Source organism: Pygoscelis adeliae, unplaced genomic scaffold, assembly GCF_000699105.1.
Source record: "Pygoscelis adeliae isolate BGI_AS28 unplaced genomic scaffold, ASM69910v1 Scaffold113, whole genome shotgun sequence".
Lineage (NCBI taxonomy): Eukaryota > Metazoa > Chordata > Aves > Sphenisciformes > Spheniscidae > Pygoscelis > Pygoscelis adeliae.
Genome location: NW_008825108.1, coordinates 3,945,188 through 3,958,091, shown reverse-complemented (window position 1 = coordinate 3,958,091; position 12,904 = coordinate 3,945,188). Strand labels below are relative to the sequence as shown.

At 38.4% G+C, this 12,904-nt stretch overlaps 1 protein-coding gene across 1 annotated transcript in view; it reads left to right on the top strand.

The window, feature by feature from the left end:
• The window catches only part of ZDHHC17 (zinc finger, DHHC-type containing 17), a 56,426-nt gene that overhangs the window by 2,916 nt on the left and 40,606 nt on the right, over positions 1-12,904 (top strand). The window contains exons 2-3 of the mRNA XM_009327530.1: positions 6,472-6,594; positions 12,110-12,187. The gene's annotated coding sequence lies outside the window, so the exon portion shown is untranslated. The remainder of the gene's footprint in view (positions 1-6,471; positions 6,595-12,109; positions 12,188-12,904) is intronic.

Below are 12,904 nucleotides of genomic sequence, written 5' to 3'. Positions count from 1 at the left end.
TTCAGCTGATGTTCTCATTGCAAAGAGTTTATCAGTATTTGTATTTTTCCCCCATTATGTTCCTGATAAGTTCTCTCACAGATGTGGGGGCCAAGGCATACTTTATACCCAAAATAGTGTTTCTCTCTGTTTATTTTGCAGAAACTTGTGCTGGAGTAAAAATCATGGTGTTTGGTTTTAACATCTATAGATATAAAGGGCACTTTTCACTGGCTTTGTTATAAACGTATCCAAGGGCATCTAGTAGCATTAGAAGTAGTAGTGTCTTAGCCCTTCGTCTTGCAGATGTTACAGTATGTGTGTAATCTCTTGGCATCTTGTATTTGGTTATAGCAAAATTCAGTTTGGTTCATATAAATTTTCCACTTTCTGAAAGCAGAAGCAGGCCACTCATACATATTTGAAAATCTGTTTTCAAAGCATTAGTAAAAAAATCATCCATTCCTGCATTTGCTATTGCAATGGAGGAACATTGCATACTAATACTTAATAAGTACTTCACTTATAACTGCATAGAAAGTCTTTGAATTTCTTTTGCCTCTACAAAATCGGAGGGTGGGTTGTGTACTCTTTTCGTTCCTCTGTGATATCATTCAGTGCTCTCACTGGAGCTGCAAGGGAATGGAGCCTTGTTTAAAACAAAAAGTCATAAGTGATTTAAAAGTGAAATTTAATGGAGATATGTTGGGTATGTTTATTTCTGTCTCTTCTGGCACCAGTAGCCCTGTGTCATCCAAGGCTGGAGTCATAACTTTGAATATAATGTCTTGCGAAGGGTGCTGTGTTAACATAATAACTTAAAGTTGCTGCCTTTGTTTTGTTTTAAATCTCTTAAGCCATGAAACTAAGGGAAAGTAGCTAATGCTCACAGGTAGAGAAGTATATGATGGGTTATGACTAGGAGAACAAAATTTGAGACACATTAATCCTCGCGTCGTGATTTTCAGTTCTGTTGAGAGTGAATAGGCACCTTCTGCTAGTGGTGAACTTGAGCAAATTCCAGCTATGCTGAAAGTATGTTAAATAACCATTATGAACAGGGGTATTAAACATTAATGATATTAACAAGTGCTTTTGTGACTTCTGGAAGATTGATTCCTTGTCCTCAAGTGTTATGATTTCATTAGTGCAAGATTAACTTTTCTGGTAGTTTTATTCACTGAGATGATTCAAAATGAAGTTGTGTGTGTTGTGAAATAGTGAGGCACAAAATATGAAATACGCTGAATCTTGCTTGGGGAAAAAAAATGTTGGATACACTTGAGAACATGCGTTTTTCCCCCACTATTTCTCATCATTCATAGGGTGACTGATAAGAAAAAAATAGGATACATATGGAATAACTCAACTTGGTGAGGGTTGGCCAAAGTGACAATTACTCCTGGCTTTTTTCAGCTATTCACAGGAGAGGATGGGCAGACCGTGACACAGGTACACATTCTTTATGCCTGGTCATTTGTGCCCATGGAGTTTGATTATATTGCTGAAAGTGAAATGTATCTGAAGTTCGCATAAAAGCGTGGGATTTTTTTAACCACGCTACTAATATAGCCACAACTGTCTAGACAAATTTGAGGCTTTGGAACATAGGCAAGAACTGAATTTCTCTTGTCTCTCAACATCACTGTTAACAGCTCATTAAGCAGCTCTTGAGTTATCCCTTTGGTGTTGAAAACAAAACTGTCTTACTGTTTTAACACAAAAAGCATGAGAAGGTATGGAAGGCTTTGTTAGTATTTAACCACCGTCATTCATGGGAATGAGACTTCAAAAGATAAGACAGATCATTCTTCTACTAATTGCATTTCCAGTTAAAACAGCTTTGATTGGAGTTACAATGATAGCAAGATGAGGGAGTGAGCTCTTGGCTTACCTACTGTTTGTTGGCATGGTGATGTGCTCACTTGAAGAGAGATTCCTTCCTAGTATTGTGGCCAAATTTTATGTTAATCATGCAGCAAAGCTGGCAGTGTCTATTTCCAAGAGTCGATGTGCTTGCAGACAAAAGATTTAAAAATGGATTACATATTTAAAATGCAAAAGGCTTCTAGAATACTGTTTTTGAAAGTATGAAATTCAGAATATCTTTAACCTACAATGACAAATAAAATGTTACAGGTTAGTTACCGAAATGGCTTAGAGACTGTGACAGTGAAATGAGCTTGCGCAATGGTATTTTTGCCCTGGAAGAACTAGTCCCATTTCTTTCAGAACAAGGCAAGTTCAATAGTATGCTTTAATTATACTCCATGTTGATGTTTTACAGCATCACCCTCTAGAATTCACCCAGATGCTGAAAACTTTTTAGGTTTAATACATCAGTCTCTTGTGACAATTTGAATCTTTTCCTCCAGTCCTCTTTCTTGAAGAGTCGAGAGCCCTTTATAACAACATTATGAGCACGATTATGCTGTCTGAAATAGGTGACTTTCTCATTTTGAAATCTAACAGTGCGTCATCAACCTTTGGAGAAGGCAAGGTGAAGTCAGCTGCAGCAAATTGATGGAAGAAGACTGTAGGTTGTATGTGAGAGAAGAACACTGCGTTTCTAGGGCAGAGCTCAAGAAACCATGACTGCATCAGATTCAGTGTTTTGTTTAATTGTAGAGAGCCTGCTGTTTCCAGGAAGGGGAACAAATTGTTGTAAATTCCTAACCTTTTTATGCCAGGCAGATTTTGTCTGTCTAGATCCTTAAGTCCTCTTGTGACAATTTAATAAATTGGAGAGTTATTAAATTATACCTTGTGTGTTGCATCTTTTGTAATCAGTTATGATTGAGTTCAAGATACCAAAATAAATTGCTAGGAACAGACAAACTGATGGTGACTTAAATAAAAAATTGCCGTATACCTCATTCTCAGTTTAACTTTTGGAAAGCATTTTGTTTTCCTGGGAAGGCTCTTCTGATGTATTGCAGAACTTCATGATTTGTTTTGTGGCCAAGTGGTAGGAAGTACCTGTGACTTGCAGTTTGCCTTCCAGTGGGGAGGAGGGGAAGTCTGCGATGCTAAGCCCCGAGAAGGAATCCATTCCTACAGCTCCTTGTTGTGTCTGAACCCATGTGGTAGTCTTTGCCCAGGGCCTCACAGCAGTGTATGGGTGAATTCTAGAGGGTGGTATTTGTAAACATCCGTGGAAAATAATTAAAGCATCTGATCAGGGCTTCTGCAGGGGCATTGGCGACAGCGTTCTGCCTCAACAGGCTGCAGAGTTGATTTGCATGCTTGCCACAGCTCTCCATCTTCATTTTTGTATCTCTTGAGCAAAGTTCTTCAGAAAGCACCATCATATTTTCTGTAAGACTAGAGATTTGCTTTAAATAAAATAAAAAAAACCCCAAAACCCCAAAGAACAAACTGCGCCCCACGCAGCTGCTCGCTCACTCCCCCTCCAGTGGGATGGGGAAATGAATCGGAAGGGTAAAAGTGAGAAAACTCATGGGTTGAGATAAAGACAGTTTAATAGGGAAGGCAAAAGCTGTGCACACAAGCAAAACAAGGAATTCATTCACTACTGCCCATCGGCAGGCAGGTGTTCAGCCATCTCCAGGAAAACAGGGCTCCATCACATGTAACGGTTACTTGGGAAGACAAACGCCATCACTCCAAATGTTCCCCTTCCTCCTCCTTCCCCCAGCTTTTATTGCTGAGCACAGTGTCAAGTGAAATGGGACATTGCTTTGGTCAGTTGGGGTCAGGTGTCCCAGCTGTGTCCCCTCCCAGCTTCTCGTGCATGCCCAGCCTAATCGCTGGCGGGGCAGCATGAGAAACAGAAAAGGCCTTGGTGCTGTGTAAACACTGCTCAGCAATAGCTAAAATATTGGTGTGTTACCAATGCTGTTTTGGTCACAAATCTAAAACATAGCCTCATGGGAGCTACTGTGGAGAAAATTAACTTGATCCCAGCCAAAACCAGTATGTGTAAGGAAAATCTTAACCCGTTGCATGAAAGGTTTACATGATTGCCTCTTACACTTTATAGAAGTTAGCGTTCTTGTGTTCTTTGTATCTTTCCAATAACTTAGAATATTTTATTAATATAATTCCTGCTTGTTGTGTAATACTACTTATTTAAGAAGGATGAGAGTCAGCTAAACTCAGCCTTAGGTAGTACAGTTTTTTTTAGCTGGTGACTGTTAAACCTGATAGCAGGGCTGTAGGTCAATAACTTCTTATATTATGGCTTCAGTTAGTTGTTTAAATGAAGGCAGCAGACTTGTCTACACTAGGAAGGGTTGTCATAACAGCTGACTGGAGTAGAACAGCTTGTCAACAAAAGGGTGTTTTGCTATTCTATATGAATCACTTTCCAGGTTACCTCCAGATGTTGTAATATGCTAGTGTGATATTGTACTGCAGTAAGATCAGAGTTTGCTGTCTTGCTTTCAGAAGTCCTTTTTTCCCCCACCTCTTCTACTGTCTCTTTTCACTCCTCGTTCTTGGCTGACCTGCCTTTGGTAGTCCTAACCCGTTTCAGTGGCCCTTTCAACTGGGGTGGGGAAAGTCAGGAATGGTACGTGTTAAAGCCATTTGAAGAGGCAGTCGTTAGGCCAAACTGCTGATCTAGACTGGGAGTTGGGAGATAGTGCACCTCAAGATTGGCCAGACTTAGAACCTTATCAGTTTTCCTGGCAGTTACGTGTGTCTGAGTATGTGTATCTTGTCTAGCTGGTTGCATATTTTTGTGTCTTCGTAAACCAAACCTCTTCTCTCACCTCCTCCTCCACCCCCCTCAACTGATTAAAAACAAAGCTTTGTCATCAAAATTATTCATGACTGCTGCTTTTTTACTCAGCTTGAGGGGCCAAATTTTACAGGCTTGTTGCCAGTTGGTATGTACTGCACGCAGTAGTCTTTGGTCTGATCTTTTGTAATGTTTGGAAAGATTATAGGTATGACAGCAATTTCTAGCATTTTTCATAATTTCTAGTGCAACTTTCTGAAGAAATTGAAAGCGACATGATCTAAGTAGGCTGTTATGTCTAGTACTTCTTTTTTGATAGTGTCCAACTAATTTATGTGTGATAGGATGAGAGGAAATGGCCTCAAGTTGCACCAGGGGAGGTTTAGATTGGACATGAGGAGAAATTTCTTTACTGAAAGAGTGGTTAAACATTGGAACAGGCTGCCCAGGGAAGTGGTTGAGTCACCATCCCTGGAAGTATTTAAAAGACGTGTAGATGAGGCGCTTAGGGCCATGGTTTAGTGGGCATGGTGGTGTTGGGTTGACAGTTGGACTTGATGATCTTAAAGGTCTTTTCCAACTTTTATGATTCTATGACTCAAGCCTATGATAGGCTTGGAAAGCATTCCTGAGGTTTGTTGATTTATTTGAGGCTTCACTATGGGAGCGCTGTCCAGATTGAGGATCCATTCAGATACGTGAAAGAAAAAGTAAGAATGGTAACTACACTGGAAAAAAGGTCTCAGCATCAGTTATGCAAGCCGATCAAGTGGAGCAAAGGAGCCTTAAGTTGGCTAAGGCTGTCTCTTCTGCAGAAAGTAGAACATAGAAGCAGCATAAGGAAAACTTACTTAAATTCCAACTTTGAGAGGCTGTTAACATTCTGTTCTAGCAGAAGTTGGATGTCACGAGGCATTGATCTTGATTTCAGGGTTTGCCCACACATCAGTCTCCTCCTTGAGACTTGAGAAATCCCTGTGGGTTGTACAGACATTGAAATATAATCTTTATTTGCCTTTCTGCATTTCTTTTATTGCCACTAAAAATAGGTGGTAAAACAGTGTAAACATCAAAACAAACATTGTTTAATGTTGGAGTTAGTCCTACATTAGATGCCTAAGTGGTGTTTATGCTTCCTGAATTGTTTCAAAATGTATGTATAATTTTTTTTCAAATGAAGATACCTCACATTTAATAGTCATCTTTAATGAAAGAATTAATTTTGTATTAAAGTATAGAATTTTGAAGTGGTATAAAAAAGTAGATGGTACTAACTTATATCAGACAAATTACTATTTGTTTGTTATCTGAGAAGAAAAATGGGAAATGTTTGAGCTCTGTTAGTGTTTGTAATTGATCTGATGATCTTGCCATCAGAATTTTAGGAAGATAGTGTCAGACCAACTGGCTAAGCTCTTTTGGTCTTCAAGAGATGGAATGGAAGAACAGAGGTGGGATAAACAAGTGTAGTGGAGTCCCTGGGAAAAGAAGAGTTTTATTTATACTTGGTTTAATACTTACCTATATTTTGCCTTTTGCCTTGCTTTAATGTATATTTTGCTGTGGAGACAAGTTTTCTGTAAAACCTTGAATTGGTTAATATAACTTCTGCCAGTGGTAACTTATTGTTGTAAGAGATCTGTAATCATATAGAAAGAGAAAGTAAAGTTTCTGCTTCGTTTCTCTTTTGTTGAAGCATTTGTATTGTAACCATAAGTATGGTGTTTGCCAAATGCATTTTTATCCAAGGTAACAACTTTGAAAAAAATCTTATTTTCTTCTTAAAGGTATGGAATATATGAACGATGTAGAGAGTTGGTGGAAGCAGGTTATGATGTACGACAACCAGACAAAGAAAACGTAACGCTTCTCCACTGGGCTGCAATCAACAACAGGATAGATCTGGTGAAGTATGTATTACACTTTAACTTAAACATAAACCAATCATGTCCTTAAAAATGTTGATTTCTTTCTAAGTTGTTAAATAATCTTCCCTTAAAAACTCGTTTTTTGGTCTTGAAATTTGGGGGTGGGGGAAGTAGTCAAAAGACCTAATTTGCATTTTGGCAGCAATGTTTTCATGATACAGTTAACAGAAATAAAACCTATTAAATGTCCAGAAGTCAGGCTGAGGCGCTTCTCGGATGAGATAAACCTGTGGAACAGCTGTTCATCTGCATGTGCAATTTCTTTATACTATGGTATACTTGTTGAAATACCAGATTTCTTTTTTGAGGAGGGGAAATTTGATGCTAGATGGTAGTGAATGTTTTTCAATAAGCAAGATTAATATGATGCAAGGGGCAATTTCTACTTCATTCAGCATTTCAAGAAGTTCTAACTTAAATAACTTCTTTTCATTTTAAAAACACAGCTGTTACAACAGGTAACATTGCAGCACCTCAAGTAATAACAATCTTCAATAGTGGGAGCTATGGGATTTGGGGTATTTTCTTGTTTTCAGTTTATAAAATCTGGGACATAATATTTGAGACTGTTTTAAAACCTATTATTATCTTTCAGAACATGGAGAGCTTAAATTCTGAAGGGGTAATTCTTAGTACTTGTTATTTTACAAATCATGAGTGTGTATAGAACATGTGTTGTTTTTTCTTTTTCACTACCAGTAACAAAATGATGAGTTAAATATGTGCCATTAAATCTAAATACACAAAATATTATTGAATCAGCAGGTTTCTAGAATATTTGACATGAACTGCACATCTTCAATCAGTCCAGTTTTCAATTGGCATAAACAGCACATCTTTAATCAGTCCACTCTTCAAAACAGTTCTTATGAATGAATGTGTACTTAAACATAAAAACAAATGCAAAACATCTTCATTTAAGCACATTCTCTCCATGTATGTCCATCACCAGCACCTTCATCAAACCAGGTTTTGAGTTTCTAGAAGATCTCAGGTTCACGTTTCTCATCTTGTTTTTAAAGGACTTTCTATGTCCTGACGCAGTTCTCTTAAAAGAAGATTAAATTGATAAAGATAGGTAAATAGACAAAGATTTAGATCTGATGAGAAGGACCTTGGGGTCCTGGTGAGCAGGAGGCTGACTGTGAACCAGCAATGCAGCCTTGCAGCAAAAAAGGTCAATGGTATACTGGGCCTCATTAAGAAAAACATTTCCAGCATGCTGAGGGAGGTGGTCCTTCCTCTCTACTCAACTGTTGAAGCTGAATATGTGTGTGAAGTTGTGGGTTCCCCTTTGCAAGAAAGATATGGACTTACTGGGGCGAGTCCAGTACAGGGATGCAAAGATGATTAAGGGACTGAAACATCTGACATGAGGAGAGGCTGCATGAGCTTGGACTTCTTAGCTTAGAGAAGAGAAGGCTTATCTTGTCAGTGTATATAAGATCCTCAAGGAGGATCTTATCAATGTATATAAGTACCTGGGATACCTGGTAATGTAATACCTAGAATCTTATCAATGTATATAAATATCTGATGGGAGGGAGTAAAGGAGGCAGAGCTAGACTTTTCTCAGTACTGCCCAGGGGCAAGGTAAGAGGCAGAGGGCACAAATTAAAACACACATGAAATTCCATCTGAACATCAGGAAACATGTATTTCCCTGTGCAGGTGACTGCGCATTGGCACAGGTTGCCCAGAGAGCTTGTGAACTCTCCATCCTTGGAGACGTTCAGAACGCAACTGGACGTAATCCTAGACAACATGATCTAGATGCTTTGTTCAGGGATGGTTAGACTAGATGATCTCCAAAGGTCCCTTCCAAACTAAACGATTCTGTGAAATAATTCAGTGTTTCTGAAGGAATTTTTTTTATTATACACAGTGGATAGCACAACAGGTTTTATGTCTTTATTGTGGATTATTAGCATTATTTGTTTGTGGATCCAAATATTGTGGATATTTAGCATTTAGTGTTGTATTTTACCTTTTATTTCCCCTCCAAGCATGTTGCTAACAATTCAAAATCAAAATGTCAGATTCGGGTAGATGGAAGTCTGTGCTTAAATCTCTATCTGATTTCCAGTTAGGTCTTTATTATACATTAGGGAGATCTCTCCACCTGCATTTGAGTGCTGGAAACTTGTTCTGAGAATTTTAATTCAACATAACTTCGATTGTACCAGCCATATCTCTTTCAAGTTATTTTAGTATGAGCCCTGACAATTGAATGTTCTTAAATCTAATGTGTCTAATTCTTCCTTTTTCCTCAACAATATGTCAAAGCTCTTGTCCCTTCTTGATGCATCTCTACCACTGTGACAAACTGCATTGCATTTCCTTCCTGCTGTGTACTAGAGTGCATGTGACTACTAATGTGTTTAACTGCATGTGAAATTCATTCCTCCTGATGCAGTTCTTATGCTCCAAGTTCCCCTGTCTTTAGGGGGTCTTGATTTATTTTAGTTCATATCACCCAGCATATCGTGCACTCTCTCACACTGTCTTTTGTGAGGCACTGGATTATTCTATTTCCTTAGAATGAAATTATTCTGAGTTTTTGTTTGATCCTATCACATCTTTCCCCAAGTCTCCACTATTTGTGCTCATTATGTGCAATGGATAATTGCATTAAATATGTTGGCTAGTGAGCTTGGTATCACAGAGAGAGAGTCGAAGTGTAAGTGGTCTTCTCTCATGATAGCAGATCTCAGTGTCTTGCTTACTGGGTATTGACTATATAAGGTCTTTCCAATGAAGTAGCTTAGCAGCTCATCGGTGGAGAGCGCAGGCTTAGAATTAGACTTTTCTTGGGTTTAGTATTTTCGCATCCTGTCTCTTGTGAGACAAGATTCAGCATAGATACTGGTGAAGCCCATTGATATTTTATAAGCAAAACTACAGAACCTTTTCTTATTTCTGCAGGATTGGGGATAAGCATCAGACATCCACAAAGTAATTCCCTTTTCATCATGACACTGACCTATTGGTCTGTCTTCAACTCAATTTTGTAAAAATGCTAAAATTGGCCTTTTATCTCTACAGTTACCTACTGACTGCATTTCCCTGTTCCCTGTGTCGAACTTTCTCCAGACAAGGATTTCTCTTCTACTTTTCTTCCTTCTAGCAACAGTGACTGCATGCACTTTGATTCCACGATCACTGAATGCAAGCTGGGCCAGCTTTCAAATGCCTGGCAAAGATTTGGTGACCCTAATGTGATCAGTGGAAGTATTTTCTTCTTAAGGCAACCTCTTACCAGATCTGCTTGCTTTGAATGTAAGTAGATTGCTTAAATAGGACTTGCACACCTGGCATCTTCTAGCGTGGAGGCTTAGATGACTTGCTGAGAGTGGAATCGCCCAGTTACTCCTTTCTCCAGGGACATTCTCACCAAGCACAGAATTGCTTCTGCAAGATCTACCTAGACAAGGAGATTAAGTTCTCAGCCTGGTTTTGCAGAAAAATCTCACCATTTATGTGTACTGAAACTGAAATGCAGCAATAAATCTCAACTTAGTCTAAGAACACCCTTAAGGAAACATAAAATGTTATTTCAGTGAGCCATCTGGCAGGAGATCGCCGCCTTGTCTTTTCCCAGTTGTCAAACTGCAAGTTCTTCCTTCTAAATAAAACGTAGTAACCAGTAAGCAGTACTGCTGCTCAGTAGAATCTGAACATATTCTGTGTTCCTGCAGGGACTTGTGTTTGAATGAAGACAATCTGTTTAATGTTCACCTCCCCATGAGTGGCTGTCACATCAGCGAGGTGGATCCAAGCTTTGACTCTGAATTTCTCTCTACTGTCTTTTATCTAGACAAGATTTTCTTGGGAACTCGTTCACAAGGTGGACTAAATAGCTTCTAAGTGTCTTTTTCAAATTTGTTCTTTGGTAGTTGGGACTTTGCTTCAAAATAACAAAATTACTTTGTCCCTTTACCTTATATATGCCTTGTGTAGGTGAAAAGATGGGATCAAGACTTTCATAAAATCTTTGGTGCTTCTCATTGAGAAATCCAAAAGCTTAACTTCAGCAGAGAGATGTTGCAATTTTGTTCTTTTGGTGTTGGAGACCAGTGGAGTGGACTGTCCTGTGTCGATCAGAGCAGGTCTTATTAGTCCTACAAACTCTAGTTTGTATGACTTCGGCAGGTCTGCTGAAGTATTTCATTGTGTCTGATGGCTCTAAAGCAACTGTATAAAAGGACTTTTCCTTTAGACGTTTTTAGTGTGGACGTGGTTAGCTAATGCATTTTTCAGTTTCTGTTCCTAAAGGTAACTTCTGGGCTGTTTTTGAAGCTTCACTCTGTGAAGCACTAAAGAAAAAGAAGGTAGGTAGGTAGAGTAATGCTTTTCAAATTGTTCTGTTTGTTGCCCTTCTTCTTGCCATGTCTTGAAACACTTAGAGGAAATTGAGGTGCCAGAAACTCAATGCTGAGGATTTGAAGGACAGTTTGTGTGGGCAGGAGGGCAGGATTCATATATGCCTGACAGGTATTCAAAAGCTAAAAGTCTGCAGGCAGAGGTACTTGAAATGTACAAGCACTTAGGAATCTATAGCTAGATAGTTCTTCTCAGAGGTCTGTTAGTAATGAGGGCTTTTTTCCCTTGGTTTATACAGGAGTGAATGAAGAACTAGAAGCCTTCTGGGAAGGCCTGTTTCTTAAAAACATTAATTTCTTTGAGGTGTGCATTTTCTTTCACAAAGGAAAGGTAATGTAGCCAGTTTAGTGTCCCATGTAAAACAGCAAGGAAAACAGTTCACAGAAACAGTAGAAATGACTATGAATATGAATTGCTGCGGTTAAATATGGGTAACTTGTTTTGTTCCTACAGGTAGCTCGTCTTTTTATAAATGTTTTTGAGGGAAAAATAATTTCTAGCCCATCATTTAGAAGTATTTTTTAAATACTCAGATGTTTTTGTCCTTTGATTAATAACAATTGAGAAGTATGCAAAAATCTTAGTACTTGGCTAAGCACGTTACTTAAGCGTGAACTCTTGGAACAATGACTTCAGTAGGGCCATTCCAGTGATGATACGTGCTGCAAGTTGAATTCTATATAATTTTGCTATTTTAGCCAAAATTCTCTGAATATGCTAGTCTTCTAGCAGCATATTCTTTTACCATTAATTCAGAATTCTTTTAATGCAGCAACCCCTAAATATTTTAGAAGAGTCCATTTTACTAAATACTTCTGTGGTAGGACAGTTTGTACTAATATATATACACCAATTATTCTGTTTTACCTTAGAACCAAACTAGGAAGTAGCAGCATGTTTAAAACACAGTAGGAAGCATCCTTACTCTCCCAATCCACATCAAAAAGGCAAAAAATTGAATGTATATGCATGACCTCTTAAAAGGAAAGTTATGTGAAGGCAAGGAAAGGTTCTGATCTTCCAGTCTGTAACTGCCTGTTTCGCATAACATCAAGCATGCTTACTGCTATTTAACCAAGACAAGCAATAATGTTTACTATTTTTATTATTCCAGATACTATATATCAAAAGGTGCTATCGTTGATCAGCTTGGAGGAGATTTAAACTCTACCCCACTTCACTGGGCAACAAGGTGGGGAAAAGTCTTCTGGAATTTTCTTTTCCTGTGTTTTTTCTTAACTTGGAATCTGCTACTGATTGATTTATGAAATTGCTGTATTTTTTGCTGGGAGTACTTTGCACAAAACTTAATTCAGTCATTCATAACTAGGCACACTGTGAATGTGGTATGTTTGAGCTACAGGAGCTTTCAGCATATAATTCAGTTTTTGTCATATCTCTTTCTGATGTAGAGGAAGATGATTGCTATGATAGACTCTAATTTTACTTTACTCTTTTTCCTGTAGTCACCTTGGTTTAGTCTTACTTTGGAGATCTTATTTTTGTCAGTCTTCCGAAGTTCAGCAACACTTGTTGGGGAGCAACAGCAGATGGGGTTTGGGCTGAGTTTGTGTGACATTGTCCTTGCAGTGTTCTATTACGTGTGTGGATTTTTTTTTTAGATGCGCTTAAAATCAGATTTATGATGTAGAAGATGGTCCGAGAATGATGAATGGCTGGGAAAATTGAAGACAGCCTTCGAGTAGTAGCTGCTCCTTCAGACAACCGCCTAGAAATAGGCAGGAAAGGAACACTGTCCATATTAATATTTTTAACTGTAGACTGCAAAAGGAGACATACAAAATTAGATTCTAGAACATTTAATGTATCAAAATAATTTGTTTACTAAAGAGGAGGACTTGCTTGCTAGCCTCTGTTAAAAATTTTAGCTTGTATATTTCTCTTTGTT